We start from the raw sequence: 26,735 nt of genomic DNA on the forward strand, positions 1-26,735 counted from the left end.
TTTCAAGTGGTGTATGGCCGCCAACCATTACCTCCATTACCTCTACCACTCTCCGTGACATCTCCAGCAGCTCAAGCCACCGCAATAGAATTGCAACAATTGTGAAAACAGACTAAAGAACTACTCCTCAAAGTGGGGGAAAGAGCCATGAAGACTTACGATGCTCACCACAGGAAGGCTCCTCAATTTCAGCCTGGGGATAAAGTATGGCTTAGTACAAAGTTCCTCCGCTTAAAGCTTCCATCAGCACGTTTTGCTCCGTGGTACGTCGGACCTTTTGTGGTCCTCCGACGCCTTGGGAACTTGGCTTACAGTCTGAAGCTACCGCCATCCATGAAAATTCATAATGCCTTTCACGTGGCCCTACTGAAATCCCTCGTACTGTATGAATTCTCCATCAAAGCTCCAGAACTCACACCGCTTGATGCAGAAGAAGATATTGCATATACGGTTGATGACATCCTGGCTGTACGCAAGAGAGGTAAAAGATGGGAGTACCTTATCTCCTGGAAAGGATATGGACCGGAGGAGAACTCCTGGGAGCCCATGGCCAACATCCTGGATAAAGACATGATCCGTCGCTTCCATCAGTCTCATCCTCGTAAGCCGAAACCCCCTGGGGGGGGGCCCTTGGAAAGGGGGTACTGTTGCACCCATCGGTCGCAGATGGCTATGCCCTCTGTTCCTTACCTTTCTTCTGCCTAACTCCGTTCAACTTGGGAAAATGGCTGCCTCCACCTCTCTGCGCCGACCCCTCCGGCGTCTCCAGTCCGACATGGGCGATTGCATTCGCCATCTTTCTCTCGGGATTACCTAGGGCATGCGCGTGCGTAGCCCTGTACTTTACGTGTGACATGGCGGGAACCTCGGGGGCATCCCCACCGCATGACATCACAAGCTCAGGACATTTAAACCCAATTCACAAATCCAGCTAAGAGTTAGCAAGGAATCCTCCATGCTGATCTCTCCTCACTACCAGACGCTCCCGCTCTGTGTATGCTCGTTCCAGGATGACTTAGGTACCCGCTCCTCGGGGGCCTTGCCTCGTTCCTCTTTACCCTCCGGGGTAACCTGCTACCAACAAGAATGCCTAAGGCACCCGCTTCTCGGGGGCCTTGCCTCGCTCCTCTCTACCCTTCAGGGTATCTGCTACCAACAAGGAAGCCTAAGACACCCGCTCCTCGGGGGCCTTGCCTCGCTCCTTTCTACTCTCTGGGGTATCTGCTACCAACAAGGACACCTAGGTACCCGCTCCTCTGGGGTCTTGCACATCCGAGACCTCCGCTCCTCTGGGCTCTCTCCTACTACAACTACCAGCATCAGAGTGAGTACTGCCGCATTATTCTGTCTTTGCTGTGTCTCATCTCTCTCTCCATAGACTCCAGAGCACCCTGCACCACGGATCTGGTGAGACTGTGGAATTGTCATTCCACTCTGCTACGTACAGACGGAACAGTATCATCTGGCTCTCCTCTCCTAGCTGGGATCCTCACCCAATCCTCGGGTTACCATCTATGTTGCAGTACAATAAATATATATCTCTGTGTCCATCTCTGCCTAGAGCTAGCCTATCGCTGCAAGTCCCCACAGGGCTCCACCCTGTGGGAGGAGTCACCCCTTACAGAGACCAAGGGCCCACGCTTCAATGTCCAAAAGTATAACAATTATTCAAAGTTGTTATATCACAAGAGGATTGTGAGAAATTTCAAGAGGACCTTGCAAGACAGGGAGACTGGGAATCCAAATGGCAGATGAAATTACATAACATAGGTTTTGCCATGCTGGGTCAGAGCAAATGTCCATCAAGTCCAGCATCCTGTTTCCAACAGTGGTCAATCCAGGCCACAAGTACCTGGCAGGATGCCAAAGTTCAATAGAGTCCATGTTGCTTATCTCAGGGACAAGCAGTGGATTTTCCTAATTCCACCTTAATAATGGTTTATGGACTTTTCTTCCAGGAACTGGTCCAAACATTTTTTAAACTCAGCTACACTAACAGCTTTTATCATATCCTCTGGCAACGAATTCCAGAATTTAATTATGCACTGAGTAAAAATGCATTTTCTCCTATTTGTCTTAAATGTATCACTAGTAACGTCATTATGTGTCCCCTAGTCTTTGTAGCTTTTGAAAATGTAAACAACCAATTTGAATTTACCTGTTCCATTCCACTCATTATTTTATAAACCTCTATCATATCACCCCTCAGCTGAAGAGTCCTAACCTCTTTAGCCTTTCCTCATAAGGTAATCGTTTCATCACTGTAGCATTTTCGGCCCTGCTGCGATCTCAAGAATAACGCATAAACACAATAAGGCTGGACCAATTTAATTTTATTATTTCTTTACAGTGCTTCAAGGATACAGAACACAAAATAGTAGCTCAACTTATGTTAGGTACAACTATCAGGTACACTTACTCCGTCCAGATGTATCGTGGGGTCCTACCAGCTCCCTGGGACCCCTCCAAGCTTTCTAAGCCTGGGATCTTATGGTAGGGTGAAAGGACCCGCCCTTCACCCAGAATCCCTTGCGGCGTTCTGCCTTAAGGAGGTCTGGGTTAAATCCCTGAGCCTGACTTCTAAAGGTAGAATGAGGGAGTTTTCGGTACACTCTGTCACAATCCTACTTATCATTTTGGTTGCCCTTCTCTGTACTTTTCAAATTCTGCTATATCTTTTTAGAGATGCAGTGATCAGAACTGCACACAGTGTTCAAGGTGAGGACATGTTCACAATGATGCACATAGGAAAGAGAAACCCAAATTATAGCTACACCATGCAAGGTTCCACTTAGGAGTCATCACCCAGGAAAAGGATCTAAGCGTCGTCGTTGAAATCTTTTGCTCAGTGTGCGGCAGTGGCCAAGAAAGCAAATAGAAAGCTAGGGATTATTAGGAAAGGAATGGAGAATAAAACAGAGAATATCATAATGCCTCTGTATCACTCCATGGTTGACCTCATCTGGAGTATTGTGTGCAGTTCTTGTTACGCTTGGGCTCCGGTCAGGAGTCGTGAACACCACCCAGCAGGGTGGCTCCAGGTGGAGAGAGACAGGAAGCTAGAAACAGTGTCTGGTTCCAGGCTGGGTCAGGGCAGGCAGCAAGTAGCAGTGTCTGGGTTCAGGCTGGGTCAGGGCAGGCGGCAAGTAGCAGTGTCTGGGTTCAGGCTGGGTCAGGGCAGGCGGCAAGTAGCAGTGTCTGGGTTCAGGCTGGGTCAGGGCAGGCGGCAAGTAGCAGTGTCTGGGTCTAGGCTGGGTCAGGGCAGGCGGCAAGTAGCAGTGTCTGGGTTCAGGCTGGGTCAGGGCAAGGCAGGTCAGAAGGCCCGTAGGCCACACACACACAGAAGGCCCGTAGGCCACACACAGTAAGCAAGGCAAGGCAGAGAAGGCCCGTAGGCCACACACACACAGAAGGCCCGTAGGCCACACACCGTAAGCAGGGCAAGGCAGGTCAGAAGGCCTGTAGGCCACACACACACACAGAAGGCCCGTAGGCCACACACCGTAAGCAGGGCAAGGCAGAGAAGGCCCGTAGGCCACACACACACACAGAAGGCCCGAAGGCCACACAGCGTAAGCAAGGCAAGGCAGAGAAGGCCCGTAGGCCACACACACACAGAAGGCCCGTAGGCCACACACCGTAAGCAGGACAAGGCAGGTCAGAAGGCCCGTAGGCCACACACACACAGAAGGCCCGTAGGCCACACAAGGCAAGGCAAGGAATAAGGCCCGAAGGCCGCGCAAGGCAAGGCAAGGAATAAGGCACGAAGGCCGCGCAAGGCAAGGGAAGGTCCAGGGACCAAATGCACAGCAAGCAAGGAAGGCTAGAGCAGGGAGCCCAGGCGAGCTCGATGCCGAAGCACTGAGGGAACTGTCAGGCAGGGTTATAAGGGACAGCCCAGAACATAGAGAGAAGGGAGATGGACTGGGCCTGTCAGGAGATCCAGCTCTAGAGGGACCCCTGGTGGTGAGGCGGTTGCACAGCAGCCATAGCCGTAACAGTACCCCCCCCTCAAGGCCTCCCCCTCCTCCTGGATCCCATCTGTGCAGGAGGTAATCAATAATAACGTGAGACCACTCCGGGGGTGATGCGGCAGGTTCAACTCCTTCCTGAGGCAGTAAGGCAGTCCATACCCCCACCTGGGGTGATAAGGCGGCAGGGTTAGACCCCTCCTGGGGTAGCAGAGGCGGTGCAGATTTCCATAACCCCTCCTGGGGTGACAAGGGGAACACAAACCCCACCTGGGGCAGAGAAATAGTCCGTAACCCTTCTTGAGGCGACAGTAGGGCCGGTCTGGACCCTTCCAAGGTCGGCATCAGGACCGGTACAGACCCCTCCAAGGGCGGCAGCTGGACCAGTACAGCAGGCTCAGATAGTTGAGTAACAAAGTCAGTTGGCAGGCCCGGTTCGGACCCCTCCGGGGGCAGCAGCAGGACCGGTACGGACCCCTCCAGGGGCAGCAGCAGGACCGGTACGGACCCCTCCAGGGGCGGCAGCTGGACCGGTACAGCAGGCTCAGATAGTTGAGTAACAAAGTCAGTTGGCAGGCCCGGTTCGGACCCCTCCGGGGGCAGCAGCAAGACCGGTACGGACCCCTCTCGGGGAGGCAGCTGGACCGGTATGGACCCCTCCAGGGGCGGCAGCTGGACCGGTACAGCAGGCTCAGATAGTTGAGTAACAAAGTCTGTTGGCAGGCCCGGTTCGGACCCCTCCGGGGGCAGCAGCAGGACCGGTTCGAGCCCCTCCAGGGGCGGCAGCAGGACCGGATCAGCAGGCTCAAATGGCTGAGTCAGAAAGTCTGTCAGTAGGACCGGTTCGGACCCCTCCAGGGGTGGCAGCAGGACCGGTTCGAGCCCCTCCAGGGGCGGCAGCAGGACCGGTTCGAGCCCCTCCAGGGGCGGCAGCAGGACCAGATCAGCAGGCTCAGATGGCTGAGTCAGAAAGTCTGTCAGCAGGACCGGTGCGGACCCCTCCGAGGACGGCAGCAGGGCCGGTTCAGACCCCTCCGAGGATGACAGCAGGACCGGTTCAGCAGACTCAGGCTCTTCTCGGGGTAGTGCAGGAGACTCGGACCCCTCTTGGGGCGAAACAGCAGACCCAGACTCTTCTTGGGGTTGTGCAGCAGGTTCAGATGGCAGAGTAGCAAGGTTAGAAGTAGTGTGCATGGAAGACACAGATTGTACTGCCGTGGGCTTGATACCTCGAGCCAAAGTCTGACGCTCCTGATTTTGTTTCTGGAGGAACAGTTTAGAGAAGGCACAGGCAGTTCTAGAACGTCTAGGGAAGGTGCTCGTTAGTGTCCACTTGGCAGCTGTGGGAAGCAGAGCCCTGCTAGAGTTAATTACTTCCCTCTGCTTCTGTTTCTGGTGCTCTAGCGTGGAAGTTATCGAAGGCTTCTTAACCCGGTGAGTTCTGAGATTTTCAGAGCAAGTTTTTTCCAAAGTGTCCAGAGATGAAGTGCTAGAATGCTTAATCCATAAACTGTTACATGAAATAATGTTGTTAACTGGGCCAGAAGCTGAACGCACGGTAGTAGAGCTGACTGTTCTCCCTAATGAAGCAGCTGGTCCTGTAGCTGAACAACAGGGGCACGGTTTGCCTGGTGGTAATAGGCTGGGAATACATGAACATTTCCACCATCCCGACTTTGGAGTAGAACAGTTTAAACACTCTTGGTAGACAGAGACATTTCTCTTATTGCAGTTACTGCATGTCCAGTGTTCCTGACCAGCAAGTTGACAGGCTAGGCAGATCTGATAGCTTGGGTAATTCAAGGTCTGACAGGAATTGCAGGTATAAAACTTTGAAGAAGGAGGCATCTTGTAATAGTGAAAAAGTTGACTCACCGGTTTAGCACACAGATCTATCTCTTCCCCTGGAAATTTGGTGGCTTCGGCATACTGTTACGCTTGGGCTCCGGTCAGGAGTCGTGAACACCACCCAGCAGGGTGGCTCCAGGAGGAGAGAGACAGGAAGCTAGAAACAGTGTCTGGTTCCAGGCTGGGTCAGGGCAGGCAGCAAGTAGCAGTGTCTGGGTTCAGGCTGGGTCAGGGCAGGCGGCAAGTAGCAGTATCTGGGTTCAGGCTGGGTCAGGGCAGGCGGCAAGTAGCAGTGTCTGGGTCTAGGCTGGGTCAGGGCAGGCGGCAAGTAGCAGTGTCTGGGTCTAGGCTGGGTCAGGGCAGGCGGCAAGTAGCAGTGTCTGGGTTCAGGCTGGGTCAGGGCAGGCGGCAAGTAGCAGTGTCTGGGTTCAGGCTGGGTCAGGGCAAGGCAGGTCAGAAGGCCCGTAGGCCACACACACACAGAAGGCCCGTAGGCCACACACAGTAAGCAAGGCAAGGCAGAGAAGGCCCGTAGGCCACACACACACAGAAGGCCCGTAGGCCACACACCGTAAGCAGGGCAAGGCAGGTCAGAAGGCCCGTAGGCCACACACACACAGAAGGCTCGTAGGCCACACAAGGCAAGGCAAGGAATAAGGCCCGAAGGCCGCGCAAGGCAAGGCAAGGAATAAGGCCCGAAGGCCGCGCAAGGCAAGGGAAGGTCCAGGGACCAAATGCACAGCAAGCAAGGAAGGCTAGAGCAGGGAACCCAGGCGAGCTCGATGCCGAAGCACTGAGGGAACTGTCAGGCAGGGTTATAAGGGACAGCCCAGAACATAGAGAGGAGAAGGGAGATGGACTGGGCCTGTCAGGAGATCCAGCTCTAGAGGGACCCCTGGTGGTGAGGCGGTTGCACAGCAGCCATAGCAGTAACAGTTCTAGTCACCACATCTCAAAAAAGATATAGCAGAATTAGAAAAGATACAGAGAAGGGCGACCAAAATGATAAAGAGGATGGAACGATTCCCCTCTGAGGAAAGTCTAAAGAGGTAAGGACTATTCAGCTTGGAGAAGAGAGGGCTGAGGGGAAATATGATAGAGGTCTATAAAATAATGAGTGGAATAAAATGAGTAAATGTTAATCGGTTATTTACTCATTCAAAGAGTACAAAGACCAGGGGCTTTGTACTGAAGTGACTAAATAGTGCATTTAAAACAAATAGGAGAAAATATATTTTTACTCAATGCACAGTTTAGCTCTGGAACTCATTACCAGAGGATGTGGTAAAAGCTGTTAGTGTAGCTGGATTTAAAAAAGGTTTGGACAACGTCCTGGCGAAAAATACATAAACTATTATTAAGGCGGACTTGAGAAAATCCATTTCTTATCCCTGGGAGAAGCAGCTTGGAATCTATCTACCCTTTGGGATCCTGCCAGGTACATGTAACCTGGATTGGCCACTGTTAGAAACAGCATACTGGGCTTGAAGGACCCTCGGTCTTATGTTCTTACATTACATTCTTATTTCTACATTTTGAACTGTGTTTCATTTTGTGCCTGATGATTCTGAAGGTTTTGAATAAAGCTATCATTCTTTGTGGTGGTACCAGCATCTCTATACACCCATGTTAGCAGTGAGCATTTATCTTTATCTACCATCGTCTGCTATGAGGTCCATATTCAAAGGGGGCTGTCTGGCTAAGTTCAGACTTAAAAAAAATCTGAGTAACTTTGCTGCTCACCAGCCTACTGAATATGGATATGTTACTATGGCACTGACAGAAAGGTAAAACACAAACTATGGCGTGCTCTATACTTTCTTGGATGATGGTGACTCGGAGTTTGCACTTAACTCATGTGGCCAGATGGCATGACATGTATGTATGAAATGAAATACTGACATGCTGACAGAACGCGAGAGGAAGGAACTGCTCCTAGATGGAATATTAATTAGTCACAGTGACTGCTAAGCTACAGGAAATATGAATGTAATACTTCTGTTTTGTCATCTTTTGCAAAATAAGGAACTTCTGCCTTATCAGAAGGCAGGAGTCAGAGTTCCGGCACAAGAAGAATCTGAGCACAGCGAGTACCCAAACTACAGGGCATGCATTTCTTCTATTTTCAGGGAGCTTCATTTTCATGATTATAAAGAAGGAGGTTGGGAACAGCAGGCCGATTCATCTCTGGTGAGTAAATTAATGGATTGCTGCTAAAACTAAGGATAGTGCAGTTCCTGGAATCCACTGGATAGCAGGATCCAAGGCAGCGTGGTTTTACCAGAGTTAAATCTTGTCAGACGAATCTGATCAATTTCTTTGATTGGGTGACCAGCTTGTTGGATAAGGTAGAGCGCTACACGTAGTGTACTTGGATTTCAGTAAGGCCCTTGACATGGTTCCGCACAGGAGTGCCCTTGGTATGGAACCTAGAGTAACCAGGGTAGAAACTGATTGAGTGGGAGGAGACAGAGGGTAGTAGTAAATGGAATTCACGCTGAGGAGGGGGCCGATACTAGCAGTGTAGCACAAGGATTGATCCCTGCACCAGTTCTTTATCAACATTTTCATAAGTGATATTGGGAAAAGTTTGTCTTTTTGCTGATGATACTGAAATCTGTAACAGAGTAGACAGCCAGGAAGGTGTGCGAAACATGAAGAGGGATCTACTGAAGCTTGAGGGATGGTCCAGAGACTGGCAGATAAAATTTAATGCTAAAAAATCCAGTCATGCATTTGGGCTAAAAAAAATCCAAGGGAGCAATCTCATATCTCATATGGAGCTTTTTCATTGCTCTAATATCTGAAGATCTCAAGGAGGTCAAATAGGTGGTTAGGGTGACAGCAAAATCCAGAAAGATGCTTGGCTGCACAGGGAGGGAAATGGTCAGAAGAAAAAGAGAGGCGATAATATTGCCCCTGTAAAGGTCCCTGGTGAAACCTCACTTGGAATAATGTTCACAATTCTGGAGACTGCACCTTCAGATGGATTTAAACAGGGTGGAGTTGGTCCACAAGTGGCTACTAAAATGTAGTAGCCTTCATTCTGAAGCATAAGGGGATAAAGATCTAAACTTAAACATGTATACCCTAGAGTAAAGGTGAGTTAAGGGAGATATGATAAGAGACATTTAAATATTTTGGAGGTATCACTGCATAGGAGGTAGGTGTTTTTCAACAAAAAAATGAGGAATGAGGGGTCATAGGATGAAAGTGAAACGGGTAGACTGAGGAGTAACCAAGGAAGTATTTCTTTCCAGAAAGGATGGTGGATGCATAACACAGACTCTCAGTGGAGGTTGGGAAGACAAGGACGAAAGCCAAATTCAAGCATAGGGGTTTCTGAGAAAGTGGGAGGCACTGCAGAGCTGAGCAGTTTTGTGGATGTGGTCTTTTTTTGCCATCATGTTTCTATTATACGCATTGCTGATCAGTTAGATTTATATGATAAATAAGGTGGATAATAAGGTTATGGACAGTGAAAAGCTTTTCCTGAGCTGCAATGAACTAAAAGAACTATGGGCCGGATTTTCAAAAGGTTACGTGCGTTGGGCCCCGGGAAGCGTGTAAGTCCCGGGGCTTTACAAAAGGGGCGGGCCGGGGAGGTCTGGGGGTGGGGGCATGACCAGAGCCCTCCTCACATGTACGCTGCGCGCGCATGTTATAAAATCTACCCCTATGCATGCAAAAAAACTGAGTAACAGGGATACGTAGCACTGTAAAAAAAAAAAAAAGGGTAGCAAATACTGAGACCTGGAAATCAGTTACTATGAATATGAAAGGGCTGAATACCCCTCCTAAGAGACAAGAAGTGATGAGAGAGTTCCTGCAGGAGTAAGGGCAAAGAAGAAAATATTACATCAGATACAGTGCAATAGAAAGGGACACAAAGGGAGGCGGCATCTTCTCAAAATGCCTTTTACAACAATCAGACATCCAGGGTAAATGTTAACATTTATAGGCCAAGGGCAATTGTATGAACCCGGCAGCATTTTCTCCAGGGGTGCTGGGAAGGTATTTGGAGCTCTTCCGAAGGCATCCAGGACTAATACCATACTGACTTATGCTGAAACAAATGTTAAATGATTTGGCGGTGGAAGATACTTGGAGAGGCTTGCATGCAGGTCAGAAAGTTTACACTGAATACTCCCATCCACGAGTCCTCGTTCTGAATTGACTGTACATTTGTAGGCAGCGCTTCTCTGGCAGATAGTGGCAAGGTAATTTGGTCAGCTCATGCTTCTTGCTGGATGGTGGGGTGAGAAGTCCCACTCAGAGCACCAAGGAAAGATTTGGGATGTGAAACAAAAGCTGAGAGACGAGAATACAAAGGAAGAAATCAGAGAAGCCATTCTAAACTATTTTCAATTAAATGGGAAGAGGAGAAGATGAAGCAGGGAATAAATCAGCCACACACATCCCCATGCTAGCCACACAACGCAGCTTGTAAACATTTTAAGATAAAACCCACTAAAAAATGTTTATTTGCACCATGATAAACACCTATTTTTAGTACCTACCAATTGCCTGAAAAACATACCCCTAAATTTGCAATTTGTAAGCCCCGAGGATCAGAAGCCCTAGATTAATTAATTAATTAAGAACCGGTATGATGTCCCCTCCAATACCGGTATAAAAAGGGTTTAAAATAAATAAATAAATAAATGTATTTGTCTTTTCTATACCGACATTCGAATGCTTGCATGAAAGTAGTTATTAGAGGCAGACTGACAGTATGAGAAAGAATAAGCAAAGAAGATGAAAATCAAATAGCACAATTGGAAAAAATACTTGGAAAAACGGCACAGAGCTAAGAGGGAGACGAAACATAATTTTAATAGAAGGAATTGCTTTTAAGCTACAGAAAATGAGTCAAACAGTTCATGAAACAAGAGAATAAAATGAGCAGAATACTAGCCAGCAAATGAAAAGCTGCTACAAGGGATGCATTTGTTACAAAAATGAAAGCCAGGGCAAGGAATCTAATGTCGATGGCAAATTAATATGAAACAGATTTTATGAGGAACTATATACTAATAATTTCACTAGTAAAACACAGACAATACAGGATTCAGATCCATTTATACCAGGAGAAGACCGCTGAATACTAGACAGAAAGATTGCCAGATTTTGCTCTGTGCAAAATGTTACAGGAGTTACAGTGTGCACCAGAGAACAACTGGAAGATGATGAACCAGACTTACAGCCCGATAATGTAAAGTGCGCTTGGCCGTGTGCACTGTATAACAGGCAGAAATTGCGCATCCACTACCCTTATACTGTAAGGGGTTTAGCATGTCGAAAATGCGTGTCCAATTCCCCCCCCCCCCCCCCCCCCGAAACTAATAGCGCTCACCACATGCAAATGCATGTTGATAAGGCTATTAGTTATTCACCGCCGATACCGAAGAAAAATGTGCGGCCAATCCAAGGGCAGGCGTTAATTTCTGAGCAATCTGAAAAGTGTACAGAAAAAGCAGAAAATGCTGCTTTTCTGTACACCCTCTGACTTAATATCCTAGTGATATTAAGTTGGAGGAACCAAAAATGTTAAAAAAATATATATATATATTCGTAATGAACTCCCAAACAATACTTTATTATGGGCTTACCAATCCTTTCAATGTAACAGTACCAATAAACAACCCCAATATTAGAGGAACCTTTTACTCAAATATTCAAACAATTATAAATTCATGCTCTGGGAAATTGTATCAGAAAATTCTTGTGCCTTACAGTCGCCTGGCTCTTGCAACCAGTTTCGTGTATGTAGCACTGTTAATTACCTCATTTACTTTTTCCCATCCATTTCATTTATTCACCAAACATTTTTTTTTAAATTTTTCTTTTTCACTCGTGACCCCAAATTTAAAATTACATCCAACACATCTCCTTAATATTACTTCCCAATTTTACACTATTCACTTTCACTTTTATACTTGCTGTTTTTGTCTGCTATTCTGTATCAAAATCTCCGGTGCCTTTTGCTGCGAATACTCGCAACATTGATGTTATACTTTGATTGCAGTTTTGAACTCCGCGACTGCATACACGTTATTCCAAAGCCTTCTATTCACTCCATTGATCTTAAGCTTCAATTGCAGTACTATCTCCCGCTGCTGCACACATGCTATTCAAACTCCCTCCCAACATCGATGTTTCTGCGGTTGTGTCCGCCTTCCTCAGGGGATGTCTTTCAGTTTTCTGGCCGCACCCGGCTCCTTCCCACAGCACACCGAATCACAAGTGGCGCTTCTCACGCTCGTGAGGAAGGCGGACACAACCGCTGAAACATCGATGTTGGGAGGGAGTTTGAATAACGGCTGAGGGGGGATATGATAGAGGTGTTTAAAATCATGAGAGGTCTAGAACGGGTAGATGTGAATCGGTCTTTTACTCTTTCGGATAATAGAAGGACTAGGGGGCACTCCATGAAGTTAGCATGTGGCACATTTAAAACTAATCGGAGAAAGTTCTTTTTCATTCAACGCACAATTAAACTCTGGAATCTGTTGCCAGAGGATGTGGTTAGTGCAGTTAGTGTAGCTGGGTTTAAAAAAGGATTGGATAAGTTCATGGGGGAGAAGTCCATTACCTGCTATTAAGTTCACTTAGAAAATAGCCACTGCTATTACTAGGAACAGTAACATGGAATAGACTTAGTTTTGGGGTACTTGCCAGGATCTTATGGCCTGGATTGGCCACTGTTGGAAACAGGATGCTGGGCTTGATGGACCCTTGGTCTGACCCAGTATGGCATGTTCTTATGCTCTTATAAGACTTTATGCCCCAACAAGCCTATTCCCCCAAAAGATGGACCTATAAGAATAGGAGGAATCCAAAATATCAAAACCCCTCCTACTGCCCCTAGATAGAAAAATCACACTCCCCCCCCCCCCCCCCGTGACTTCCCGACTACAAAAAGAAAAATAATTGAATCAGGATGATGGTGCAAGAATTTTTCTTTCAATCTTAATAGTAAATCCATTTAGTAAACATATAACAGCCTATATAACTTGATGTAAGTTATAAATTAATAATTTCATTTGTTCGCACAAAACTAGTGGTTACTCCCATGAGGTAGATACCCTAGTTCATCCCTTCATATCTTCAGAGGTGAAGCTACTCCCTATACAATAGGTACTGGTTCACATCACCTTGATAAATACACCTTTCACAATTTCCCATAAGCTCATGGTGGAAGGAACCATCATAAGAATATAAGAAATTGCCATTCTGGGTCAGACCAAGGGTCCATCAAGCCCAGCATCCTGTTTCCAACAGTGGCCAATCCAGGCCATAGAAACCTGGCAAGTACTCAAAAACTAAGTCTATTCCATGTTACCGTTGCTAGTAATAGCGGTGGTTATTATCTAAGTCAACTTAATTAATAGCAGCTAATGGACTTCTCCTCCACGAACGTATTCAATCCTTTTATAAACCCAGTTACAATATCTGCACTAACCACAACCTCTGGCAACAAATTTCAGAGCTTAATTGTATGTTGAGTGAAAAAGAATTTTCTACGATTAGTTTTAAATGTGTTACTTGCTAACTTCATAGAATACCCCCTAGTTCTTCTATTATCCAAAAGAGTAAATAACTGATTCAGATATGCCCATTCTAGACCTCTCATGATTTTAAAGACCTCTATCATATTCCCCCTCAGCTGTCTCTTCTCCAAGCTGAACTGCCCTAACCTCTTTAACCTTTCCTCATACGGAAGCTGTTCCATCTCCTTTATCATTTTGCTTGCCCTTCTCTGAACCTTCTCCATCGCAACTATATCTTTTTTGAGATGCAGCGACCAAAACTGTACACTGTATTCAAAGTGCGGTCTCACCATGGAGCGATACAGAGGCATTATGACATTTTCCGTTTTATTCACCATTCCCTTTCTAATAATTCCCAACATTCTGTTTGCTTTTTTGACTGCTGCAGCACACTGAACTGATGATTTCAATGTGTTATCCACTATGACGCCTAGATCTCTTTCTTGGGTGGTAGCTCCTAAGATATAACCTAACATTGTGTAACTACAGCAAGGGTTATTTTTCCCTATATGCATCACTTTGCACTTGCCCAGGTTAAATTTCATCTGCCATTTGGATGCCCAATCTTCCAGTCTCGCAAGGTCCTCCTGCAATTCATCATAATTCACTTGAGATTTAACTACTCTGCATAATTTTGTGTCAGCTGCAAATCAGATCAGCTCACTCGTAATTAGTTTTAATTATTGGGTGTTTGATGTGTCTGCTATTTTAAAATATTTTACTGGTGTTTGAATGTTTATTCTTCAGCTGTCCAGAAATATTTATTTTCGTTGTTAATATAGTTTTACGATTATGATTGATATTTTATATTTATTGATTTTATTATTTGATATTTTATGAGGAATGGTAGTTTCTGTTTTTGCGTTGCTGCACTGTAAATAGAGTCTGGCTTTTTGCGATGACCCGTTCAGTTTTTGTGTGCATATTTCTATTTCTACTTTATGGTCTATCTATTCTGTATTTGGTGAGGGTCTGTCAGTGTTTTGCATGTGTGACAGAGGTGAAGTATTCTGCTACTGTGTAGCTTCTGTGTAGGGTTATATAGCAGCCTGGCTTCTTCCATTTTCCTAATAGGCGGTGTGTTGGTATTTTAGGAGCTGGTGTTATATTTGCAGTGTTACTTTTCATAGGCAAGATTGTTATTGTTTGAGAGCTGGCAATGTGTTGCTTTGGCACGGGACATTTACTATAATGTAATTGTTTATTCATGGCTTTCTGAGGGTGAAGCCCACATTCAACATGCATTATTTAGATTTTTATATTCCACTTTTCAGCGCTTCAAAGTGTACATCAAACGGATTACATTCAGATACTATAAGTATTTCCCTGTCCACACAGAGCTTACAATTTAATTTTTGCATTACAATAGGCCTAATAACATATGGGTATTTTTGCAGGGTTTTCTGGTTGGCACCTCAGCAGTGCATGTAAACATAATATATAGGTAGTTGTAAGGATATTTTCATCTCAGAAGACTGTACTCAGAATGTTATTTTAATGCAAAATCTGCTATTATAGATGCATAATTTATAATTGTGTGTTTGCAGAGGCCCGGAGTGGGGGAGTGGGGTGCTAGGGCATCTAATACTCATGCATTGGCCATGAGCTCCAGAGGAGAGGAGGTGGACCCAGGTAGGGAGGAATGCCAGATTTTAAAGTTCAGTTTACTGGAGGGAGATGAATGAATCATGGGGGGGGGGGGGGGGGGGCAGCACACTACTTGTTCACACAGGGCAGTAAAAAAGCTAGCGCCGGCCCTGGGTGGCATTATAGCAATAGGAGGAATCCAAAATATCAAAACCCCCTCCTACTGCCCCCTAGATAGAAAGATCACATTGGGAATATGTTAGTGACTGGTGTAGCCCTGTCACATCCAGATAGCACTGCCACTCACCCAGATAAACATTATCTGGATAATTGGGAGGTGTTTCCGGGTCATTCCAGGGTGGAGTTGAGTTGTCCAAATAAATTATCCAGCTAAACTCCATAATTGGTTTAAGCCGAATAAGAACATAAGAACATAAGAAAATGCCATACTGGGTCAGACCAAGGGTCCATCAAGCCCAGCATCCTGTTTCCAACAGTGGCCAATCCAGGCCATAAGAAGCTGGCAAGTACCCAAAAACGAAGTCTATTCCATGTAACCATTGCTAATGGCAGTGGCTATTCTCTAAGGGGCGGATTTTCAGAGCCCTGCTCACGTAAATCCGCCCAAAACCGGGCGGATTTACGCGAGCAGGGCCCAGCGCGCCGGGAAGCCTATTTTACATAGGCCTCCCGGCGCGCGCAGAGCCCCGGGACTCGCGTAAGTCCCGGGGTTCTCTGAGGGGGGCGTGTCGGGGGCGGGCCCGGTCGTCGCGGCGTTTCGGGGCGTGTCGGCAGCGTTTTGGGGGCGGGTACGGGGGCGTGGCTACGGCCCGGGGCGGTCCGGGGGCGTGGCTACGCCCTCCGTACCCGCCCCCAGGTCGCGGCCCGGCGCGCAGGAGGCCCGCTCGCGCGCTGGGATTTACTTCTTCCTCCGGGAGGCGTAAATCCCCGGAGAAAGGTAAGGGGGGGGTGTAGACAGGGCCGGGGGGGTGGGTTAGGTAGAGGAAGGGAGGGGAAGGTGAGGGGAGGGCGTTAGAGGATTCCCTCCAAGGCCGCTCCAATTTCGGAGCGGCCTTGGAGGGAACGGGGGTAGGCTGCGCGGCTCGGCGCGCGCCGGCTATACAAAATCGATAGCCTTGCGCGCGCCGATCCAGGTTTTTAGCAGATACGCACGGCTCCGCGCGTATCTACTAAAATCCAGCGTACTTTTGTTTGCGCCTGGAGCGCAAACAAAAGTAGGCTATTCGCGCGCCTTTTAAAATCCGCCCCTAAGTGAACTTAATAGCAGGTAATGGACTTCTCCTCCAAGAACTTATCCAATCCTTTTTTAAACACAGCTATACTAACTGCACGAACCACATTCTCTGGCAACAAATTCCAGACTTTAATTGTGCGTTGAGTAAAAAAGAACTTTCTCCGATTAGTTTTAAATGTGCCCCATGCTAACTTCATGGAGTGCCCCCTAGTCTTTCTACTATCCGAAAGAGTAAATAACTGATTCACATCTACCCATTCTAGACCTCTCATGATTTTAAACACCTCTATCATATCCCCCCTCAGTCGTCTCTTCTCCAAGCTGAAAAGTCCTAACCTCTTTAGTCTTTCCTCATAGGGGAGTTGTTCCATTCCCCTTATCATTTTGGTAGCCCTTCTCTGTACCTTCTCCATCGCAATTATATGTTTTTTGAGATGCGGCGACCAGAACTGTACACAGTATTCAAGGTGCGGTCTCACCATGGAGCGATACAGAGGCATTATGACATTTTCCGTTTTATTCATCATTCCTTTTCTAATAATTCCCAACATTCTGTTTGCTTTTTTGACTGCCGCAGCACACTGCACCGACGATTTCAATGTGTTATCCACTATGACACCTAGATCTCTTTCTTGGGTTGTAGCACCTAATATGGAACCCAACATTGTGTAATTATAGCATGGGTTATTTTTCCCTATATGCATCACCTTGCACTTATCCACATTAAATTTCATCTGCCATTTGGATGCCCAATTTTCCAGTCTCACAAGGTCTTCCTGCAATTTATCACAATCTGCTTGTGATTTAACTACTCTGAACAATTTTGTGTCATCTGCAAATTTGATTATCTCACTCGTCGTATTTCTTTCCAGATCATTTATAAATATATTGAACAGTAAGGGTCCCAATACAGATCCCTGAGGCACTCCACTGTCCACTCCCTTCCACTGAGAAAATTGCCCATTCAATCCTACTCTCTGTTTCCTGTCTTTTAGCCAGTTTGCAATCCACGAAAGGACATCGCCACCTATCCCATGACTTTTACTTTTCCTAGAAGCCTCTCATGAGGAACTTTGTCAAACGCCTTCTGAAAATCCAAGTATACTATATCTACCGGTTCACCTTTATCCACATGTTTATTAACTCCTTCAAAAAAGTGAAGCAGATTTGTGAGACAAGACTTGCCTTGGGTAAAGCCATGCTGACTTTATTCCATTAAACCATGTCTTTCTATATGTTCTGTGATTTTGATGTTTAGAACACTTTCCACTATTTTTCCTGGCACTGAAGTCAGGCTAACCGGTCTGTAGTTTCCCGGATCGCCCCTGGAGCCCTTTTTAAATATTGGGGTTACATTTGCTATCCTCCAGTCTTCAGGTACAATGGATGATTTTAATGATAAGTTACAAATTTTTACCGACCTCTCTGAAATTTCATTTTTTAGTTCCTTCAGAACTCTGGGGTGTATAACATCCGGTCCAGGTTATTTACTACTCTTCAGTTTGTCAATCAGGCCCACCACATCTTCTAGGTTCACCGTGATTAGATTCAGTCCATCGTGATTAGATTCAGTCCATCTGAATCATTACCCATGAAAACCTTCTCCATTACGGGTACCTCCCCAACATCCTCTTCAGTAAACACCAAAGCAAAGAAATCATTTAATCTTTCCGCGATGGCCTTATCTTCTCTAAGTGCCCCTTTAACCCCTCGATCATCTAACGGTCCAACTGACTCCCTCACAGGCTTTCTGCTTCGGATGTAAGTTATTCAGCTAATTGTAGATGTGGTCAAGAGTTATCCCAGGTCATGTAGGTATCATTGTATGTGTGCGTGTAAGTTTAGTGGAATCACTTTCAAAGCAAACCTACACATCTAAGTTCACTTTGAAAACTGGTGTAACTTGGGTGCATAACAGCCTGCAAATTAAGAACATAAGAAGTGCCCTGCTGGGTGAGATCAAGGTCCACCGAGCCCAGCATCCTGTCTCTGACAGTGGCCAGTCCGGGTCACAAGTACCCAGCAGAGCCCCAATAGTTGCTCTATTTCTTGTATCTCACTCCCAGGGATAAGCATTGGCTGATAACTGTTTATGGACTTTTCCTTCAGGGACTTGTCCATTCCTCTTTTGAACCTCACTATCTTAGTCACCTTGACCTCATCCTCTGGCAACAGATTCCATAGCCTGATTGTGCACTGAGCGAACAAATACTTCCTAAGATTTGTTTTAAATGTGCTGGTTGTTAGTTTCATGGAGCGTCCCCTAGTCCTAGTGTAATTGTTTGAAAGGGTAAATCACCATTCCCCATTTATTCGTTTCACCCCACTCATGATTTTATAAATCTCAATCATATCCCCTTTCAGATGTCTCGTTTCCAAGTTAAAGTGCCCTGATCTGTTTCTCCTTTCTGCATAAGGGAGATTTTCCATCTCCTTTATCATTCTTGTCACACTTCTCTGCACCTTTTCCATATCCGTTCTGTCTTATTTGAGATGGGGGGACCAGAACTGCACCAGTACTCAAGGTGCGGTCACACCATGCATCTGTACAAAGGCATTATGATATTCTAAGATCTGATCTCTATTCCTTTCCAAATAACTCCTAACATTCTAGTTACCTTTTGACCACTGCCTCACAGTGAGCCAAAGATTTCAATGTATTTTCCATAGGGACTCCGCGGTCCTTTTCCAGGATGGCGACTCCTAGCACAGAACCCGGCATTGAGTATGTGTAGTTGGGATTATTTTTCCCTATGTACATTACTTTGCTCAAATTTTGCATTTGACATTTAGAAGCTCAGTCTCCTAATCTCACAAGGTCCTTCTGCGGTTCTTTACAATCCGCTGCCATTTTAACAACTTGAAACAATTTTGTGCCATCTGCAAATTTGGCCACCTCACTTGTTCCTTTCTCCAGATTGTTTCTGAATATGCTAAATAGCACAAGTCCCAATACAGATCCCAAGGGTACTCCGCTAATGACCTTTGTCCATTTGGAAAATTATTTGATTTTACTATTATGTTTGGCCATTCACGGGCAAGCCCTGCAACCAATCACACTCACCTCCATAGCTGCTGACGCCAAGGGAGCCTCTGCTGTGGCTAGAACGCCGTTGCCATGCTTCTCCCGCTGGTCCCCTTAGGTGTGCATGTGTCATGCCTCTGAATTTAAAGGCCCCACAGCAGGAAAGTGCCTGTGGCAGCAGGAGATGACATCAGAGCTGGCTGGGGATTTCAACCCCAGCCACACTCCCACTCGGTGCCTCAGCAGCGGGTCTCCTGCTCTGTAGTATGTGTTGCCTGCGTTCATGTCTGCCTAATCCTTGCCTCATCTTGTCCAAACCTGCCTTGCCCTTCTTCTCCAGCCTGCTTCGCTTCATCCAGTCCTTCTTGCCTTTCTCCTGCCCTTGCCTCAGACTGATGTCTTGCTGTTGACTGGACTTTGCCTACTCTTGCTTGCCGCCTGCCACTGACCGCTGCCTGGATCTTGAGTACTCTTGTTTGTTGCCTGCCACAGATAACTGCATGGACCTGACCTCATTGCCTGCTACCTGCCCCAACCCTTGGCCTGTCTGTGGTGTCCTCTCTGACCGCTGCTTGCCCAGACCCAGCTTGACCCCAGACTCTTATCTCTCTCCTTTCCCTGTGGAACTTTCATCTATGTCCTGCTGGCCCCCAGAACTCAGGGAAAAAGGTGGGTAAAAGTGAAGCTCCTGACCAGTCCCATTTCAGGGTATATCCATCCACATTGGTGTGGGCCTGAGGGTTCGCTGCCTAGGCTACGTCAACCACACCACACCACAGCACAAGGGTCCATGTTCCTTATACCTACCCTCTATTTCCTGTCTTTTATCCAGTTAGCAGCCAATCCCATGATCTTCCAATTTCCTGAGGAGTCTCAAGAATGACTCTTTCAAATGATTTCTGATAATTCAAATACACTGTATCAGCTGGCTCACCTTTGTCCATCCTCAAAAAAATCTAGTAAATTGATAAGGCAAGAGTAATTTGCAAAAACCATGCTGACTCTCCCACATTAAATCATGTCATTGTCTATGTGGTCATTAATTTGGTGGCCTGTTATAAAATTACCCCCATAATTAACGAATGAGAGGTACATGGTAAATGAGGCCAACTATGTGGACCTGAAGAAAAGATTGCCAAATGATTGAAAGAGATGATTTGCTTACAACTTGTCACGTATTAACAAATTCTCAGGAGATTCATTTTGGGGCCAACGTTCCAACTGTGCAGGAAGTATTGGAAGCCTTTATACACAATTGACTTGCACAAAACTTGCCCCTGCTCTTTTTTTCTTCTGAATTTGTGCATTTACTTTTTGCAAGTTTAAAGTATGGGCATGAATCCCAACTCTATCCCCAGAACGCTTCCACGGATGTGAGTGTACATTCACGGGCATTAGTGATGTATTCGCAAACGGGTGGAGAAACTTTCCAAGGCATCAGTTATGTGGGTAAAGCACTGCCTTTAAAAAAAAATGGGTTTCACACTCTTTCAGTGCACTGCAAGTCCCGGGAGGAAGGGGGAATACATTTCGGGAATACATATGCAATTATTTTTGGAATAGCAGACTGCTCACAGTGATTTCTTTATTTCATTATGTATTTTATCTCCTAAGATGCAGCCAGTTTTGAGTGGTTAACATCTTACAATCCACATATTTTTGCACACATAAAACAATACAATCAGACAGCATAAAATTACATCTCCAAGTGATAAAGGGAGCACTATACATATACAATACATGCCTGCATAACAAGGTAGTTTAATAGTACTAGTGTCAAACAAAAGCCAGCCCTGGATGGGCAGTCTTTCAGAATACCACATGATGCACAGAATCTGAGCAGGCATATATGGAGGAGCTGAATTCATGATCAGCTATAAGAAAAGCGAATAGGGTGATTAAGACCCATGTACTGAGTTTATATTATAAGTCTGGGATAATTTCAATATATATAATAAATTAAGAAAAAAGTGTTAGAGCCTATTAGGAATAATAAAATGTTAACAACCTAGGATTTAAACACTGGGGAATAAAAGTTTGGAAGATGTGGGACAGTTTTAGTGGTGGAGAAACCCTAAGACGTTTGATGAGTTGAAGGAGGAGTTTAATTTGACTTTATGGGTTCTGCTAGTTCATGAGGCAACAGATCGTTAAGCAAGAAGAGATGGGGGAAGTCATGCAAAACTAATAAGGGCTTAATATCAAAACTCTCTCATACCGCGAGGCCCAGCATAAACAAGAGAAGAACTGAGTTGTGACATATCTGATGAGAATTTGGATAAGGTGTTCAAAACCACCAGCCAACTTTCCATAGCTTTTGGGTACAATGTATTTCGTAGCTGGCTATTTACCACCTCATAGGCTTCAGAAGAGGTCCCCTCAGGCATCAAATAATTGCTGGAGGCCACGTAGCATGAAAGGAACAAGGCCCAGAGAAAGGAGGAGCACGTGCATGGCTACTAGAAATCACTATCTTGGGATCTGAAACTATTCTTATCACCCTTCCTTCACATGGGAGGTGATATCCGAAAAAGCAAATGGGCAGCTCATCTATTAGCGTCTATAAAATGAATGACAGCAGAGCATTGGAAAAGACCCAACTCACCTGAATTTAATTGCATGCCTTTCCAAATCTGAGTTACAAATTTAGCTACAGTTCTTAAGTCCCTTCCACAGAGGGCTTACATTGATACCTGAAGCAAAGGAGGGGGAAGGGACTTGCCTATGGTCTCAAGGTGTGTTTGTGGGCGAAATGGGATTTGAACCCTGGATCTCAGTTCTCTCCTCTACTACCTATGCTTCCATTCAAATGGATTAAAACAGGTTGGAACATACTGTATAGGTTATGGCCAAAGAAAATATTTTGCACCCAGTTGATTATGATCTAGTGCAATGGTTCTCAACCTTTTTCCCATCGTGTCACACCTGACAGACCACGCTCACATGTGTGACACACTACTCATTACAATTCACGGCGGAAATAAAAAATAAAGGTCCAGTATTATTTTTATTGTTAAGAATGACACAAGAAAAAGATACGTATTCTGTCTGAACAGAAATTGCATAAATGGTAAACATCCCACACCAAAACAGCATCAATTTCCAGCACTTAACAGTAACCACCTTACCTAAGAAAAGGCAACACTGAAAATATTATACAGGCCTTAAGTCATCAATACATCTCCTATTAGGAAAACGGACCAAGTCAGGCTGTTATAGAGCTCTACACAGAAAGTACACGCCAGCAGAAAACCTCACCTGAATCACATATGCTGACCCTCACCTAACAAAGAATAAAGAGACCAAAACGCATAACTAGAAGCATGCAGACAAAAACTGAATTGGAAACCAAAGCAAGCCAGAGTCTCTGTATGCAGTGCAACAAAGGAAAAAAAGAAACATCACCCATCCTTATAAAACAAATCAAGAAATATAAAATCAGTAGCAGTAAAACCATATTAACAAAAAGAATTATATCTCAAAAAAGATATAGTTGCGATGGAGAAAGTAGAGAGAAGAGCAACCTACTCTTTGTTTCCTGTCTTTTAGCCATTCGTAATCCACGAAAGGACATTGCCACCTATCCCATGACGTTTTACTTTTCCTAGAAGCCTCTCATGAGGAACTTTGTCAAACGTCTTCTGAAAATCCAAGTACACTACATCTACCGGTTCACCTTTATCCACATGTTTATTAACTCCTTCAAAAAAGTGAAGCAGATTTGTGAGGCAAGACTTGCCTTGGGTAAAGCCATGCTGACTTTGTTCCATTAAACCATGTCTTTCTATATGTTCTGAGGTTTTGATATTTAGAACACTTTCCACTATTTTTCCTGGCACTGAAGTCAGGCTAACTGGTCTGTAGTTTCCTGGATCGCCCCAGAGCCCTTTTTAAATATTGGGGTTACATTAGCCATCCTTCAGTCTTCAGGTACAATGGATGATTTTAATGATAGGTTACAAATTTTTACTTATAGGGCTGAAATTTCATTTTTTAGTTCCTTCTGAACCCTGGTGTGTATACCATCCGGTCCAGGTGATTTACTACTCTTCTGTTTGTCAATCAGGCCTACCACATCTTCTAGGTTCTCCGTGATTTGGTTCAGTCCATCTGAATCATTACCCATGAAAACCTTCTCTGATACGGGTATCTCCCCAACATCCTCTTCAGTAAACACTGAAGCAAAGAAATAATTTAATCTTTCCGCGATGGCCTTATCTTCTCTAAGTGCCCCTTTAATCCCTCCATCATCTAACGGTCCAACTGACTCCCTCACAGGCTTTCTGCCTCGGATATATTTTAAAAAGTTTTTACTGTGAGTTTTTGCCTCTACGGCCAACTTCTTTTCAAATTCTCCCTTAACTTGTCTTATCAATGTCTTACATTTAACTGCCCAACTCTTATGTATTATCCTAATTTCTTCTATTGGATCCTTTTTCCAATTTTTGAATGAAGATCTTTTGGCTAAAATAGCTTCTTTCACCTCCCCTTTTAACCATGCTGGTGATCGTTTTGCCTTCTTTCCACCTTTCTTAATGTGTGGAATACATCTGGACTGTGCTTCTTTTTTATAATTGAAAATTTTATTGAAATTGTGCATAGAACAAACAACAATGGCTTAAACAAGTAAACAGGAAACAATAAAGATATGTTACCAAAACAAAATAGATCTTCCAATCTACAGTTCTTTGAGAGACAATGCACGTATCATATATGATCCCCTCCCATCCCCCTCCCTCCCAACCCTCCACTTGCATACATATGCGAAATAAACCTTCTAAAGAAATCACAGGCAATCAATCTTTCGGTGAAAGTGTTATGAGATTTAGGAGACCGATGCATTACGGTAAGCCAGCCATTCCCGATACGGGTGCCACACCCTCCGAGCTGATGTCACCTCACAGGCACGAAAAGTACTCACACTGTCATGCAATAGACTGAGGGTCTGCAACTGGTCATGTATCTTCTCTATATCTATTGGACCCGGCTCCTTCCAGACCCGTGCAATCTGGCATTTGGCAACTGATATAATACAATGAACCAATTTCCCCTGTAACACTGGGAGATCAAACGGGAGATTCAATAATACTTGTTCTGGAGTAAGAACCAACACAATCCCCAATATGGTTCTGAGTAATGCAGTCAGGTCAGCCCAGAACTGCTTTAAGTAGGGGCAAACCCACCACATATGGTAGAACGTACCTTCCTCCCCGCACCCCTTCCAACACCGACAATCATAAGTGGAATTGAACTTATGTAGCCTAGAAGGCGTATAATGCCATCGAAATAATACTTTGTATCTATTTTCTAGGATTGGGGAATATGGCAGCCCCTTTTTAGTACTAATGAATATCTGGTCCCATGTCTCTTCCGACAAGGAGCGAGTCAAATCCCTCTCCCAAGCTTGCATATACGGTGGTTTAATTTTAGGGTCCTTATTAAGATAGTTGTACACCTGGGATATAGCTTTTCTCAAGGTATCCGCATGTTCACACCAGACTTCAAATTGTGTCTTGCCAAACGCCATATCCCTCCCCACCATCTCCGTTTGGAAAAAGTGTCTGATCTGTAAATAGGAGAATACATCTCCCGATGGTAGGTCATATATCTCCTGCAATGATTTGAAAGGGAGAAGTCCCTCCAATCCCCATAATTTGCCAAAAGTACTGATTCCTTTCGTATACCAGCTCCCAAATGCTAAGGAGGTCATACCCAAAGGGAATTTAGAGTTCGTCCGAAAGCTGGAACTATAGTAATATCGTCTGTCCCCAGTCAGCTGTATCCTCCACTTATCCCAAACTTGGAATGAATGGAGAGTCGTGGCCGCAGCCTGCACTAAAGAGGGATGCGTGTTCTTGGGCTGCCATAGCAGGGAGCTAAGCGAGGTCACCCCAGCTAACTCTTGTTCAATTACTGCCCATTGTTTCTGTTCCTTTAATCTATGCCAATCAAACAGAGCCCGTAATTGGGAAGCAACCAGATACCATCTTAAATTGGGGACTCCCATGCCCCCCCGAATCCGAGGTCGATACAGAACCGTTCTGGAAACCCTCGGGGGTCTTCGTTTCCAGATGTAGGAAAAAATGCGTTTCTGCCAGCCATTCACTATGACATCAGGGATAGAGATCGGGAGCGCCTGAAACAAATATCCAAGCCGGGGCAGGATATTCATTTTCACTGAGGCTATTCTCCCCATCCAGGAAAGGTAGAATTCAGACCAACGATCCAGATCATAAAAAATTTTACGAAGAAGGGGTGGATAGTTCAGCTGGTATAGCTCCGCTGGATCTTTGCTGATATATACGCCTAAGTATTTAATTTTGGAGGTCGCCCAGCGGAACCTAAACTGCCGTTTGAGGTCTAAAAGCTCCGAGTTATTCAATGTAACATTAAGAATCTCAGATTTGTCTACGTTGAGCTTAAAACCCGACACCGCACTAAAGTTACTTAAGGCTTCTAAAGCCGCTTTTAATGAGGTGGATGGGTCAGTCAGGGTAAACAAAATGTCGTCCGCAAAGAGGGACATTTTATAAGATCTGCCCCCTACCTCCACCCCCCGTACTTGCAAGGTGTTCCGTACCGTGGTAGCCATCGGTTCCAGGAACAATGCGAACAATAATGGTGACAGGGGGCACCCTTGTCTGGTTCCCCGCTGAATATTAAAGGCTTCGGAGTAGATCCCATTGACTTTTACACGAGCCGTAGGATTCGTATATAAAAGCTGTAACCATGTTAAAAATTTGTCCCCGAAATTCATGGCCCTCAAAGTCTGAAATAAAAACTGCCAATGCACCATGTCGAAAGCCTTCTCCGCATCGACTGCGAGCAAGACCATCGGCTCACCCTCCTTCCGGGCCCACCCAATTAAATCAACAATTTTGCGGATATTGTCCGCCGCCATTCGGCCTGGTATGAACCCTGCTTGATCAGTATGGACCAGCCTGCCCATAACCCCATTCAACCGATTTGCCATGATTTTAGCTAACAATTTAAGGTCGATATTGAGAAGCGATATGGGCCTGTAAGATCCACAATGGGTAGGGTCTCTACCTGGTTTCCCTAAAATGGTGATTCCGGCTTCATTAGAGCCTAATCTTAAGGGTTCACCAGCCCGCAGATAGTTAAATAGCTCCCGTAATAGCGGATTTAAAGAATCAGAAAATGCTTTGTAAAATTGAGGTGTATAACCGTCCAAGCCAGGAGCCTTATTCGCCTTGAGATCCTTAATAGCCCACTGAATTTCCAAGGGTGAGATCTCGTGATCTAATCTACTCCGCTCTTCCGATGTTAAAACAGGAAGAGAGACCCTGCCCAGATATTCCTGGATCTGTGCATCAGTAATATGTGTCTCAGCCGCATATAAAGTACCATAAAATTCCTGGAACCTCTTACGAATATCTGGGGGGGAAGTTAGCAGTTCCCCTCCTGCAGACCGAATCCCCAAAATTTGATTTTGCAGTTGTCTACGTTTTAAGAATCTGGCCAATAATTTCCCA

The 26,735-nt window shown here is 45.4% G+C and overlaps 1 protein-coding gene across 3 annotated transcripts in view; it reads left to right on the forward strand.

Moving 5' to 3' along the window:
- The first annotated feature begins 7,877 nt into the window (after positions 1-7,877).
- The window catches only part of LOC115075945 (sialic acid-binding Ig-like lectin 13), an 87,227-nt gene continuing 68,369 nt past the window's right edge, over positions 7,878-26,735 (forward strand). For all 3 annotated transcript variants that reach the window (XM_029576925.1, XM_029576923.1, XM_029576924.1), the window contains exon 1: positions 7,878-8,009. The gene's annotated coding sequence lies outside the window, so the exon portion shown is untranslated. The remainder of the gene's footprint in view (positions 8,010-26,735) is intronic.

This window comes from Rhinatrema bivittatum, chromosome 14, assembly GCF_901001135.1.
Source record: "Rhinatrema bivittatum chromosome 14, aRhiBiv1.1, whole genome shotgun sequence".
In the NCBI taxonomy this organism is placed as follows: Eukaryota; Metazoa; Chordata; class Amphibia; order Gymnophiona; family Rhinatrematidae; genus Rhinatrema; species Rhinatrema bivittatum.